Source organism: Galeopterus variegatus, unplaced genomic scaffold, assembly GCF_000696425.1.
Source record: "Galeopterus variegatus unplaced genomic scaffold, G_variegatus-3.0.2 Scaffold422, whole genome shotgun sequence".
NCBI classification, from domain to species: domain Eukaryota; kingdom Metazoa; phylum Chordata; class Mammalia; order Dermoptera; family Cynocephalidae; genus Galeopterus; species Galeopterus variegatus.
In genome coordinates, this window is record NW_007726533.1 from 390,360 (window position 1) to 404,569 (window position 14,210).

Genomic DNA, 14,210 nt, shown 5'->3' on the forward strand with positions numbered 1-14,210 from the left:
ATGTGATGAGTCATTTTTCGTTTGCTGCTTTCAGGACTCTCTCTTTGTCTTTGACTTTGAAGAGTTTGATTCTAATATTCCTTGGTGTGAATCTCTTTGGATTTATTCTACTTGGAGTTTGTTGAACTTCTTGTATTTACATATCAATTTTTTCCCCTCAAGTTTGGAAAGTTTTCAGCCATTATTTGTTTAAATAAACTATTTTCCCCTTTCTCTCTGTCTTCTTCTGGGACTCCCAAATTTTATTTATATATATATATATATATATATACACACACACACACATATACATACATATATATATATGAATATATATATATACATACATATATATATATGAATATATATATATATACATACATATATATATATATATATGAATATATATATATATATGTTTGTCTGATTCATGGTGTCCCATGAGTTCTCTTAGGCTGTGTTCACTTTTCTTCATTCTTTTTCCTTCTTGCTCTTCAGACTCAATAATTTCAAATGACCTATCTTCAAGATTGCTGATTTTTCCGACCTCTTTGAGTCTACTGTTGAGCCCCCTTTAATGAATTTTTCAATTTGGTTATCATATTTTTCAGCTCCATAATTTTTGTTTGCTTCTTTTTTGGACTATAGTCTCCCTTTATGTGTGGTTTTGCTTTCTATGGTTTCAGCTACCTGTAGTCAATCATGATCCTAAAATATTAAGATATTTTGAGAAAACGAGAGACCACATTAACATAACTTTTATTACAGTATATTGTTATAATTGTTCTATTTTATTATTAGTTATTGTTGTTATCTCTTACTGTGCTTAATTTAAAAATTAAACTTTATTATAGGTGTGCATGTATAGAAAAAAACAATAGTACAAGGGTACTTCAAAAGTTTCATGGAAAATAGAATTAAAAGATAATATCTTTTCATAAACTTTTTGAGTTACTCTTGTATATATAGGGTTTTGTGCTTTACATGGTTTCTGGCATCCACAGGGGATCATGGAATGTATCCCACATGAATAAGAGAGAACTACTGTAATTTTTATCTCTTTGTCAATATTCTCATTTTGTTCATATACCATTTTTCTCAATTTATTGAGTTTTCTGTCCATGCTCTCCTTTAGCTCCTTGAGCACATTTAAGACAGTTGTGTTAAAACCATTGCCAATTAAGCCAAATGCCTGTGTTTCTTTAGGGTCAGTTTCTGTAGATATGTTTTGTTCCTTTGAATGGGACGTGTTTCTCTGTTTCTTTGTATGCCTTGTGACCTTTTGTTTATATTTGGACATTTTTTAAAAAGCCACCTTTTCTGGTCTTTGCGATTAGCTTCATGCAGGGGAAGACCTTCACTAATAAGCCACGTGTAAAGTCTCAGAGTCCTCTTACCTTTTCTGGGGGTGTGTCTTCTCTGGACATGTGTGTGTCCTTTTGTTTTGGTTCTCCCATAAACATGGCTGCTTTTAAGTGTCTTAATTTCCTTAAGAGTCTTAACCCTGTTTCTTCCCAGGGCCTTAGATTTTTATCATATTCCTCTGCCTGTAATCTCTCATGCTCCAGTGCTGGCAGATCTGCAGCCCCCTGCAATTTTCTTCTGTGTGGTGGCACCCACTACTCTTTTTAGCAACCTCCATCATGATATTTAAACTATGCCAACAACATTTCAACTCAGTTGAGACAGAAACCAATTCTTTGGGCAGCCCACAGATAAGCCAGAACATTGCAATCAAGTTCTGCTCTTTTTTTTTTTCTTTCTCAAAAGGAGAGCTGGGAGTTGGATGGCTTTCTACTGACTGTGCCATGCTGTATCAGGAAAGGATTGGCAAGGACAACCAAAAATACCATAGAATTTTCTACTAGTTTGAGTGCACCTTTTTCTTGGTTAGTTTTCTTGGTTGCTGCAGTTTCATAACTGGTTTCTAGAATTCTCACAAAGCTATTTTGTTGCATGTGTTGTTGTTTATAAAGTGTTTCCTTGGGGAAGTGAGAGCCTAGAGTTTTATAGGCTGCCATTTTGCTTATCACTAATTTTTTATTTTAATTATTCTGATAGGTGTGTAGTACTGTGTCATTGTGGGTTTTTTTTTTTGTCTTTTGTCTTTTTCCGTGTCCGGCAACGGATCGCAACCCTTAGTGTTGCCCCCGTACTGGACCGGGGACCAGCAACGGGATCGCAACCCTCGGTGTTGCTTCCGCGCCTCGCTCAGCCAGTGAGCGGGAACCGGTCTGTATGTGGGATCCGAACCCTCGGGCGGGAGCGCCGCCGCGCTTCCCAAGCGGCGCACTATCCAGTGCGCCACCGGGCCGACCCCTCATTGTGGTTTTAATTTGCATTTTCCCTAATGACTACTGATGTTGAATGATGCTTTCATGTGCTTATTTGCCATCCATTTGCCCTCTTTTAATGAATTGTTTGCTTATGTCTTTTGCCTATTATCAATTAGATTTTTGTTTTGTTTTTTACTGTTGAGTTTGAGACTTCTTTGTAAATTCTTTCATCAGATATGTAGTTTGCAAATATTTTCTCTCAGTCTGTAGATTGTCTTTTTAACCTGACAGTGTCTTTTGCCATGCACTTTATTTTTTTATTTTTTATTTTATTTATTTATTTTTTCCCCCTTTTTGTCTTTTTTCGTGTCCGGCAACGGATCGCAACCCTCAGTGTCGCGCCCGTACCGGACCGGGACCGGCAACGGGATCGCAACCCTCGGTGTCACGCCTGCACCTTGCTCAGCCAGTGAGCGGGAACCGGTCTGTATGTGGGATCCGAACCCTCAGTGGGAGTGCCGCAGCGCTCCCAAGCAGTGCACTGTAGCAGTGCGCCACCGGGCCGGCCCCTACCATGCACTTTAAAAAAAAAAAAATTTAATGAGGTCCAATTTATTAATCTTTACTTTTGTGGATTGTGTTTTTGGTGTCAAGTTTGAGAATTCTGCCAATCCCTGATTCATTTTGAGTTAATTTTTATATAAAGCTTGAAGTTTAGGTTAAAGTTTATTTATTTATTTTGACTATCAATATAGTTTGGATGTCTGTCCCCCTAACCACTGTTTCTCTAAAGCTCATATGGAAATCTGATCCCCAGTGTGGCAGTGTTGGGAAGTGTTTGGGTCATGGAGGCAGATCCCTCATGAATATATTGATACCTTCCCTGGGGAGGGGTATAGTAGTGAATTCTCATTCTATTAGTTCCTGTGAGAGCTGGTTGTTAAAAAGAGCCTGACGCCTCTTCTCTCTCTGTCTCTTGCTTCCTCTCACCATATGATCTACTTGCACCTACCATCTGCCCTGCCGTTTTCTGCCATAAGTAGAAGCAGCCTGAGGCCTGCGCCAGATGCAGCTCTCCCAGAATCATGAGCCAATGTTTATTCAAAGGTTTTATAAAAACCTTTTTTTATAAAATTATCCAGTCTCAGGTGCTCTGTTATAGCAGCACAAAAAAGGACTAATACACCTATAGATGTCCAATTCCTCCAATATTTTTTGTTGAAAAGGTTACCCTTCCTCCATTGAATTACTTTTGTACCTTTGTCAAAAATTACTAGAGACAAGGTAGGAAGTCTCCAGCTATAATTATAGATTTTCCTATTTCTCTTTTCAACTCTATTAGTTTTTGCTTAAAGTATTTTGAGGTTTGTTGTTTGGTGAGTACATATTTGGAATTGTTATGTACTCCCGGTGAACTGATCCTTTCGTCATTAGGTAATGTCCCACTTTGTCTCTAGTAATTTTCTTTACTCTAAAGCCTACTTTATCCGATATATTATAGCAATTCCTGCTTTTTAAAAATTAATGTTTGCATAGCATATTTCTTTATCCTTTTATTTTCAACCTGCCTGAGTCCCTAAATTTGAAGTCAGTTTCTTGTTAAACAGCATATAACTGAGTAAATTATTTTGTTGGTTTTTTGGTTCACTCTGCCAGTTTCTGTTTCTTAATTGGTGTATGTAGGTCATTTACAATCAAGGTAGTTATTAATATATTAATGCTTAAGTCTGCCATTTTATTATTGGTTTTCTGTTTGTTTCCTCTATTTGACCCTCTATTTTTCTTTTCTTGCTTTCCTGTGAGTTACTTGAACATTTTTTAGGATTCTATCCTAAAAATTTATTTATTGATGGTATTTTGCTGTGGGTATGATAATATACATACCTGACTATTACAGTCTTCTGGTATCAACATTTTGCCACTTTCAATAAAGTGTGCAAACCTTACTTTTACTTAGGTCACCTTACCTTTCCCACTTTTCAGTATCATAATATCAGATGGTGTTATGAAATTTTTGTTTCAATCACGTAATTTAGACAACACATGAGGAGAAAGATAGTCTACTATATTTATTCATATTTCTGCTCTTTCTATTCTTCTTTCTCTCTTCTTAATGGGCAAAAGGCCTTGTTTTATTATTATTATTATTATTATTATTATTATTATTATTATCATTATTAATTATTATTATTATTATTATTTTCCTGTTTGAAGAACTTCCTTTAGCTGGTCTTTAATGGTGGGTCTATTAGTGACAAATTCTTTTAGATTTTTTTATCTGAGAATGTCTTTATTTCTCCTTCATTGAGGAAGGATAATTTTACCAGATATAGAAGTTGCAGTTAATAGTTCTTTTTTTTCTGCACTTGATGAATGTCTTGTCACTTCCTTCTGATCTCCACAGTTTCCAGAGAGATATACACTGTCACTCAGATTGGTGTTTCCCCTACAGGTAACATGCTATTTCTCTCTGGCTCCTTTTGATATTTTTTCTTTGTCTTTAGTTTTTATAAGTTTAGTTATACTCTATCTTGGTGTGGATTTCCTTGGGTTTATTCAGAACTTTGCTCAGCTTCTTGTATCTGCGAGTTTGTTTTTTGCCAAATTTGGGAAGTTTTTCTCCAGTATTCTTCAGCCCCACTCTTCTCTTCTCTTTCTGGGACTCTGATGATAAGAATTTGGATCTTTTTTAATATTCCCACAAGTCCCTTAGGCTGTATTTTTTTTTTTTCCTCTAGTCTCTTTTCTCTCTGTTTGCCAGATTGGGCAAATCTTAATCTGTCCTCAAGTTCACTGATTCTATCCTCTGTCATCTCCATTCTACTATTTAGTCCATCCAGTGAATGTTTATTTCTTTTGTTGTATTTTTATATTCAATAATTAGTTCTTTTTAAATAACTTCTATTTATTTTCTGAGGTTTTCTATTTTCTTATTATTTCAAGAGAATTTTTAATTAATTATTAAATCATTTTATATGGTTGCTTTAAAATTTTTCTCAAATAACCCAAACATCTGATTCATCTCAGTGCAAGCATCGGTTGATTGTTTTTCTCATTTAAGTTGCAATTTTCCTGGTTCTTGGTATGACAGGTGATTTTCTACTGTTACTTGGAATTTTGGCTCTTAGTTAAGGAAACTCCAGGTCTTATTTAAGCTTTTTATTTGAGTAGGCAGCCACCTTGTCTAGGCTTGACAATGCAGGTGTGACCTACTTTTGTGGGCTGTGGTTGCAATGACATTTAATTTTCAGAGCCTTTGCCATGCTTTTTTTAGTCTCCTTGGGTTTTCTCATTTGACTTGGGCTCCTCCTGTCCCTGCAGGTGCTGCTTGAGGGAGCAGAAGGAACTTCCTCACACCAAACTGCCTAGTGCCTCTAGGTGAGGGAAGGGAGTCTTCAGCCCACAGAGGCTGAGTGATTCCTGGCTAGGCACCTGTGGTGGTGGGAGGGCACTTCCCTTGAGGCAGGATTCCTCCTTGATAGTGCGGCCCACTGCCTGGTGTATTTGTCTTGGTCTCAAGGGAGTGGAGGGAGTCACAGTCCTGCAGGGACAGAGAAGCTCCCCAGGCTGGGCACTTGTTATGGTGGGATCCTCTTTGCTGGTGCCCCAGCTCCTGCCCGCAGGCTTCACAGTTTCACTTCCCTGGCTGCTGATTGTCAGCGGGGCTTCTGATTGATCCCCCTTATGAGTTCTGCTGGGCTTGTCTGGTGCTGTCAATGGGACTCCAGCTCATACTGGGGAAGAAATGAGCCTACCTTGGCCACCTTGTCCTGCTAGCAGGAAATGCTGAGCCTAGGTCATCTTCTATTTTACGGGAGGGGAGTCATAGGATGCCTCACCTCTATATTGCTTGCCTACTCCTAGGGTCCCTAACCAGTTTGCCTTCATCTTACAGCCTGTTGGGGTTCTCCTTGGATTGTCTTTTGTGTTATTTTAAGGATTTATAGTTGGATGTAGTAAGGAGGAGCAGGGAGAGACAAATCTAAACCATCTTGTCTAGACAGGAAATCCAAGTCTGATTATGATTGTTTTAAGCCACTAAGTTTTGGGGGCAATTGTTACACAGCCAGAGTAACTGAAACACTGTTAAGAAAAAACAAAACAAAATATCTCACCTTTGCAAATTTAGTAAATAAAACCATGTGAGCATGTTGCTAGTGCCCTTCCCGGGGCCTTGGAAGTGTCCTGGGCAAGTGAGGGGCCCTGAGTGGAAGCTCCATCAGCTTCCAGGGACCAGAACTGTCCATTGCTCACTTTTGAATAACAGCAGGGAGCCGTTCTTCCAAGGCCTTCGTGGGGACTCAGAGGTAATGTCTAGGAAACACCTGGCACACGTTGTGCCCTTCTCTCTTGCTCTATGCAGTTTCCAAGTTTCTTAGTTATGTTTCTAATTAGGTGTTTTACTCATGGAGAACAGTTTGCTACTCTCAAGTAACTCTTTGTTTTAATTGAGTCCCAAATTAAGTTGAGATCAATATCTCTAAATGTGGAGGACTGGGGGCTCATCTATAACGTGTTTCTATTGCACTTTACATCCTATCGGCGTGGTCTCTTTTGTGAAGTTTTCCTCATATTTGGTCATGCAAATCCCAAACGGGGTTATTGGTTAGAATCTTGTTTGACAGTAGTGGATTGAATAATGTCCCCCACAAAACTCCCTGAAGCTTGAATTGTGTCCCCCAAGTTCTATATATTAGTAACTTGGCCCCCACTGTGACTGTTAAGAAGGTGGGAAATCCTTTTATGTTAATTGAAAGGTGGGGCCTTGAAGAGGTGATTGGATTGTAGGACCGTGCCCTAATGAATGGATTAATAATGGGGGTTAGGGGCATGGTTCTGAGAGCTTTAAAAGGACAGTGCATGATGAACTGTCCCTCTCTGCTCTCTCTCTTCTCCACCATTTTTGCAATGTGGTACCCTGCTGTCACTGTTGCCACCACCAAGGCCTTCACCAGTTGCACTCCCTGGACTTCAGACTTCCCAGCCTCTGAAACGGTAAGCAATATATTTCATTTTCTTTATAAATTACCTAGTTCTGTATATATTGTTATAAGCAACAGAAGCGGACTAATACACAGCATATAAGAGAAAATTGCAAAACAATGATGCAACCATTGAGTTTCTTTTCTCAGGTTCCTAGAAGCCTGGAGTGAGTGGCCCAAGGTGGAAATGAGCTTTGACACTCTGGGGGCCCAGGCTCCCCCTGGGCTCTTCATGCCACCATGTCTAGTGAATGGCTTTCAATTCATGCTTGAAAACTGGCCTCCCCACCTGTAGTATTGGATCGAGTCTGTGCTCCAGGCAGGCAAAGGAGGAAAATGAAGGCAAAAGTAACAAAGAAGAAGATGGACTCCTCACCAGGACTGCAAAGAGTAGAGTCCCCCCATTCCACCCCAGCTAGATTCCTTTACTTCTCACTGGCCAGGAAGGACACATTGTCCCATACCACCCTGCAAGGGAAATGGGCAGGTGCTTTCCCCCACAAAAGCTCCCAGGCTGGGAGAACGCTGGGGAGGTAATTAACAGTGTTTGTGCTGCTGGCCTTGACAGTCTTACTCAGGGCATAGTGACTCAGCTAGTCCTGAATCCTCCTGGCCAATGAATCATCTAGTTTCTTGCTACCCTAAGTGTGGTCTGAGGACCACCAGCATCAACATCCCCCAGGAGTTTATTGGAAACTGGGTGTTAACAAGATCCCCAGGAGGCTCACGTGCACATTACAGATTGAGATACACTGATCTACGTCACCTTTTCTCTTCTAAAGGAGGACTTCGTAGGAAATCATGCCATGCCAGGCTCCATGCAGATTGCATATTGGAAGCACCTGGCTCTGGCTGCCCTGGTCTTCTGGAGTCTACACGGGTTCTGACGATTTCCACCTGAATCTGCCTTGTTTGAGCAGGAGGTTATAGATGTTCCAGTGTAAGCAATAGGTGTAGACAGTAGGGTGTTGATGGCGGGGTTTTAGCAGTCAGTGTAGACAGTAGGGTGTAGATGGTGGGGTGCAGGCAGAAGGTGTAGACAGGTGGGAGTCACTGTGGAGGCCAGTGGGAGTGGGGCGAATGCTGAGAACACAGATGGGATGCCGGTGCTTGGCTGTCCTAGTTTCACCACATTTTAAATTCATGATTATAAATGAAATGCTTAATAATTTAAAAAAAATTTTAAGCTTACTAATAATAACAAAGCAAATGGAGCCTCACTGCATACTGTCGTATCTGCCTCTTCCCCTTGTACAGAGCCAGCTGAAGGAGCTTGCTGTGCTGCACAGCCCATTGCATAGTGGGTCAGCTGTCCACGGTGACTTTGGCCAAGACTGTATCTAAACACTCTTCCTGGACCAAGACGATCACCCTCCCTGTGTTCTAAGTGCCAGCCTGTACAACCTGTGTGTCCTACTGATGAACATAATGATTTCAGAATCATTATGCAACCTGTGTGTCCTACTGATGAACATAATGATTTCAGAATCATTATGCTCCCCTTGCTCCTCAAAGTCACCCCCAATTGTGCTCTGATGCCCTGAGGGGCCCAGTGCAGGAATTGGAGCTTATTGTGCCTTCTGCTGGCAGTGACCCAGGGTCCTTCTGGGAGCAAGAAGCGTCTTATGGTATTCACAGCCACGCACTAAACGGAGTGAGTCTGTCAGAGTCATTTCTTCGCCACCATGCTCATCTTGAGAACCTTCTGGGATTTCATCTTCGCATGTAATGAAGAACAACGGGCAAAGTTCCAGCAATCAGTTTTTTAAAAGAGTTCACTCAAATGATGCCATGTATTAATATTAGTTTTTGGCCCTCTTCTTGGTGGAGAGAACACAATTACTAGATTCTGTCAAAGTTAAAGGTGGGTGTTTTTGTGGATTTTGCATGCAAAAAGTGTGGTTTCTTCCTTTTTCAAACTATGCACACCTCAGGAAGGAGCAGATGCAGAGAGAGGTGACTGAGCCACCCTTGGTCACTGCAAATGTGCACTGAGACAACCCTGGGCTTCCTGACTCAGGAGACCCTCCACTCCCTCTTCCTGCACTGGTTCATGGGCTAGCCCGGGGGCCCCTAGGGAACAGGGACTGCCTTTTAGACTCTTCTGTCCATTCTTCAGCACCAACTGTGCATCAGCATACGACAGGCGCTCAGTGAACACTCGTTGATGGTGGAGATGCATGTGGGGCTTGGTTACCATGTATCAAAATCGGGGGCACTGTGTGCATGACATCAAGTTCACTCCACAGCAGCCCCTGGCCTCTGAGCACACAGAGGTGGGTTTTCCCTACAGCAAACGAAGTCAGACCTGGCGCACAGCCCTTGCTGAGGACTTGCACCTAATTACGCATTTGTAAGTTTGTATTCTTCCAAATTGTACAATCTTCATAGCTAGCTGAACCTGGACCCACCCTCATATATGTACCTAGAGGGCCCAGAGACATGGGAGGGAGGGGTGAGGAGTCACAGTCCCTTTTAGGAGCCAATCGGTCGCAGACCTGCATGGCACTGGAGGGGGCTCCGGGGACCCCATGTGTCCTGGCCCTCTGCCTCAGTGGGCAGAAAGGAAGGGATGTGCTGACTGACCAAGCACTGGGACAGACGATCCTTGCAGCCCGATGATGTGGGTGGGAAAGTGACAAGGGAGTGTGAGGGCGTGGTGCACCATGGACCCAGCAATGAACTCTGTCTTTTTACATGTATCAGACATGCAGCCAGTCAACACTGAAAATACTAGAATGAAGCTGCATGCGTCTATGGATGACTGGGCCCAAATCTGTCATAACAGCAGCCGATCTGCTAGTCTCAAACCTAGATCATGGCAGCCATGACTTAGGCCTTAAATTATGGAATATTCTACAGTTTACAAAGGGCTTCCACACATATTAGGACCAGAGGGCTACTTGGGGCTTTTACGCTGTGGGAAAGTAATGTGCCCCATGCCCCATAGCCCCACGTGGCGCAGAGCAGGCAAGCACTCAGAGCAGGGCCACCTGTCTCCTGTCCTGTGACACAGGGGCAGGTGGGTGACCAGATGGGCCGCAGAGAAGACACCCCCACACTGTAGGACAGCCCTGGCCGCTGCCCAGTACAGGTGCTCCCTGCTTCCATTTAGGGGCTCAGGTGGCCTGGCCCCGCGCTCTCCTTTAATCCTGATTTAGGATGCTCCCAAACGCAGGAAGCTTAAGCCTGGGGAGTGGAGCGAGAGTAATAACATTTGGGCTTAGTGTGAAGTTAATTCTTTCCACTATTTGGAGTCTGGAGATTTCTAATGGCACATTTAACGAGGTGAGCTCTCTTGTGGTCTCTGTTTTTGCAGGAGCCTCCCATGTCCTCCCATTTTAGAAACAGCCTGCCCATACCTTGAGGAAGAACCCTCCTGCCAAACTCTCCCAGCAAACTCTCCCGGCTTTTCCTTGGGTGCTGCAACTACGAGACTTTTCTCTCAGTTGGTCCCAAACACGTGAAGGCTTTTTGTGTCCTGACATACCAATACACATGCTTTTAAGGGACATACTACAGGTCAACATGGAGAGGAAGGAGAGAGACAGGCACAGAGAGGCATAAAGTGAAAACGATAAAGAGGAAGGGACAGAGAGGAAGAGACTTAGGCATGTGCATCAGTTGGCAAAAATGATGTCCTTAGTGAAAGCCAGTGGCCCCTGTGGCTACACCAGAGGCGATGAATACACCACCCGGGCCGCCTGGTCTGGCCCACAGCAGGTGGAGCTGATCTCATGCATTGCTCTTTATCCACTGTCCCTGGGTCGCCTCAAGCGTCTTTCCAAAACAGAGTACCAGGCAACCATGACCATACATTTGGCAGGTAATTCTCGCCGAGTAAAGATTTTATTCCGCCTGGTAAATACACGCACTCCCTCCTGGCAGAAGGTAAGCTCCTTGGTGGCAGGGACCTGTCTTCTGGAATGAAACTGAGCTAGTTGTTTCTGAAACAGATGGCACTCACCATTCCGGCTCATTCTTCCTGAACCGACTCCTGCCCCCACCCCAAGTTCAGCAGCTCCACCCCAGGTTCCCGGAGCTGAAAGGTGGAGGCTGCCTCAGGGGATCATGGCTTCTCTTGTCAGTGATTCTGAGAAGCAGAGGCCTGGGAGAAATCTTTCCAGGGAGTTGTCCCAGGAATCCCAAAAGACACAGGAGACTGGGATGGGGATGGGGGAAGAATCAGACGAGGAAAGGTCCGTCCCCAGCTGGGACACAAGCAGCATATACACCCAGAGACGTGGCAGACACGGCTGGCAGGTGGTGGAGTGGCAACTTTTGCAGGAGCTACGGGCTCCCCTCCCTTCATTGCCGAGTGCGTGTGAGCGTACTCTGTGGTCTTGCACTAAGTGTGTAAAGCGGTTGAACCACACTGGTATGTGTACTCATGTTTAATGAGCAGAGTTTTTAGTTAACATCACAGTTGGGATAGACAATGAGGAGCAGGCCTACAGCCCCCGCTCCGTCTTGCTCAGCTCAGCTGGACCCCCTGCCCCATCCCCAGCTTCCTCCGCTTCCCCTCCAGTATTACTTTGAAGCAATACCATCTTACTGATAAATATTTCAGTGAAATCACATTTCTTTTCATGTCCGGATGATAACATCTCTTCTGCTGCCAAGGCTTCCAGTGTGTTGTAAATGTAACTTGGATACCTGGGAGCTCAGACACACCCCTGAGCCGATGTCCTCAAGGCGGCCCCTGTGGATACCCGCACTGGTCTGAACACAGCCCTGCCCAGCCCAGGAATCCCATGGAGCTGGGGCATGCCCGCAGGCTTGCCCCGTCTGTCTGTCCCAGTCTGGCTCTTGGAGGGGTCCAAGTCACCAGATCTTTGTGAAGACCCAGCCAAGACTGCCACTGGGGCCACTGGCCCTGGCCTGCCTGGCTCAGCCCTGTGTTTCCACAGGCATTGGGATGGCTTCTCTGGCTGTGACCTGTGGGACTCTGACTCTCCTGGACACAATTTCTGTTCTTCCTTCACCATTCTCCTCGGCCTGGGGCGACCTGGACAGCCAGGCCATGGGAAGCTTCCCCAAGGGAGGGGACTTGACATCATTTTGGACTTTACATTCACCAATAAGGTTCGGTCTCAGCTGAGATTTTAGCACCCAGAAAGATCCCAAATTTTAAATAAGGGCCAGGATTCAGGGGCAGAAGAAACAAAGCCTGGGTCACTGACTCACGGATTCTGGCGGACAGCCCTGGGGATGTCACTCATGGGGTGCCTACCCTGAGCACAGCAGGCAGCAGGGACCTCAGCAAGCCAGACAGAGGCCTGCCCTGGGCAAGCTCAGAGGCTGAGACCTGGGCCTGTGTGCCAAGGACGAGGTGAAGAAAGATCGGGGAGAAACCTGGTCCCAGGAGTGCCGAGGCTCCCGGTTGTCCTTCTTATCTGCTTCCTTCTGGGCGAGCCTCTCTGACTTCAACCAGAAGAGCAGGGACTAGTACACAGTGGGCCTCACTGTCTGCTGGTAGAACCTCCCTCTTCTTCTTAAAGGAGGAGACGCTCCCATTTAAGCAAAAGAGACCGGCTCCTTCTCTGCTGGTGGAAGCAGCCAGGCTTCTTGGGGCAGGTTTTCTTTGTTCTTCAGGGACTCACTTCAGCAGCAGTCCCGGGAAGAAGCTGGACCCAGGCTGAGCCTGCCAGAGCCCTGCAGTGCGCAGCTCACGGAGTCTGGAAAGGCGTGTGGGCCAATGGGGTGGGGCCAGGAAGGATGCTGAGAAAAGCAACTAAGGTCCTGACCTTCTTCTCTTAAAAAGAAAAATAAGCACATAAAGGAAAAATATATAACTGATGTATGTATGTAATTGTCTCTTATTACATAAATGCTACCCTAACCCACTCCATCAGTATAAAATCAAGCAACACTCGTAAAAGCAGACGTCGCTTGCCAATCGCCCCACCAGCTCCAGGCCTGGGCCTTCTCTCCAGGTCCAGCTGTCTCGGTCACCACGTCCCTTTCTGACCCTTTTCCACGCATTTATAAAAGAGGGCCCACAGACAAGGAGGATATGGGCTGTTTGGTGAGGATTTATTTAGTTTTACGTAAATCTATCACAACATATATACCATATGCATCTTGTGGTACCCACCTAACAGTGTATCTGGGAGCTCTTCCACACGGGGCACAGAGCCCCCGCCTTCTTGGCAATGGCTGCCTGGTATTTCAGAGTATGGGTGCACCATTGTTTACATGTCCTTCCCCTACTGATAAACACGTAAGTTGTTTCCAGTTTTCTGCTCTATAAGCCATGCTTCAATAAGAACCTGTTTATCCATGTGTGTGACTCTCTCTCGAGGCAGACGACCATGAAGTATGTTCTGAGTTCTTCACAGATGCAGCCACTTGCTCTTTGCACCTGTGGGCAAAAATTAAATAATTTTTTCTTTTCTCCAGAAAATTTTGAAAGAGAAAATAAATAGCACCTGAAATCTCACCACCCTGAGATAACAAGCATCACCATTTTTGAGACTGCCTTTCCTCACGTCATAGTACGTGCACACACATGCATTTACAGCAAGGGGGTCATAACGTGTGCGTTATAAAAAATGTAAACACCTTTTTTAGTGCAGCCATTTTTCTTTTGAACTTTACCCTTTCCCTTCAACTCCCCACCTCCCTCAAGCACTAATCTTTTAAATCTATTATGAACTTCTGGTTAAACATAGTGGATTGAGGGCCGGCCCAGTGGCGCACTGGATAGTGTGCCACTTGGGAAGCGCGGCGGCGCTCCCTCCGAGGGTTCGGATCCCACATACAGACCGGTTCCCGCTCACTGGCTGAGCGAGGCGCGGGAGCAACACTGAGGGTTGCAATCCCGTTGCCGGTCCCCAGTCCGGTACGGGCCCGACACTGAGGGTTGCGATCCGTTGCCGGACACGGAAAAAGACAAAAGACAAAAAAAAAAAAAAAACATAGTGGATTGAAAACATGCATTAACCTCTGCTCCCTCCCCAAACCCCACTAA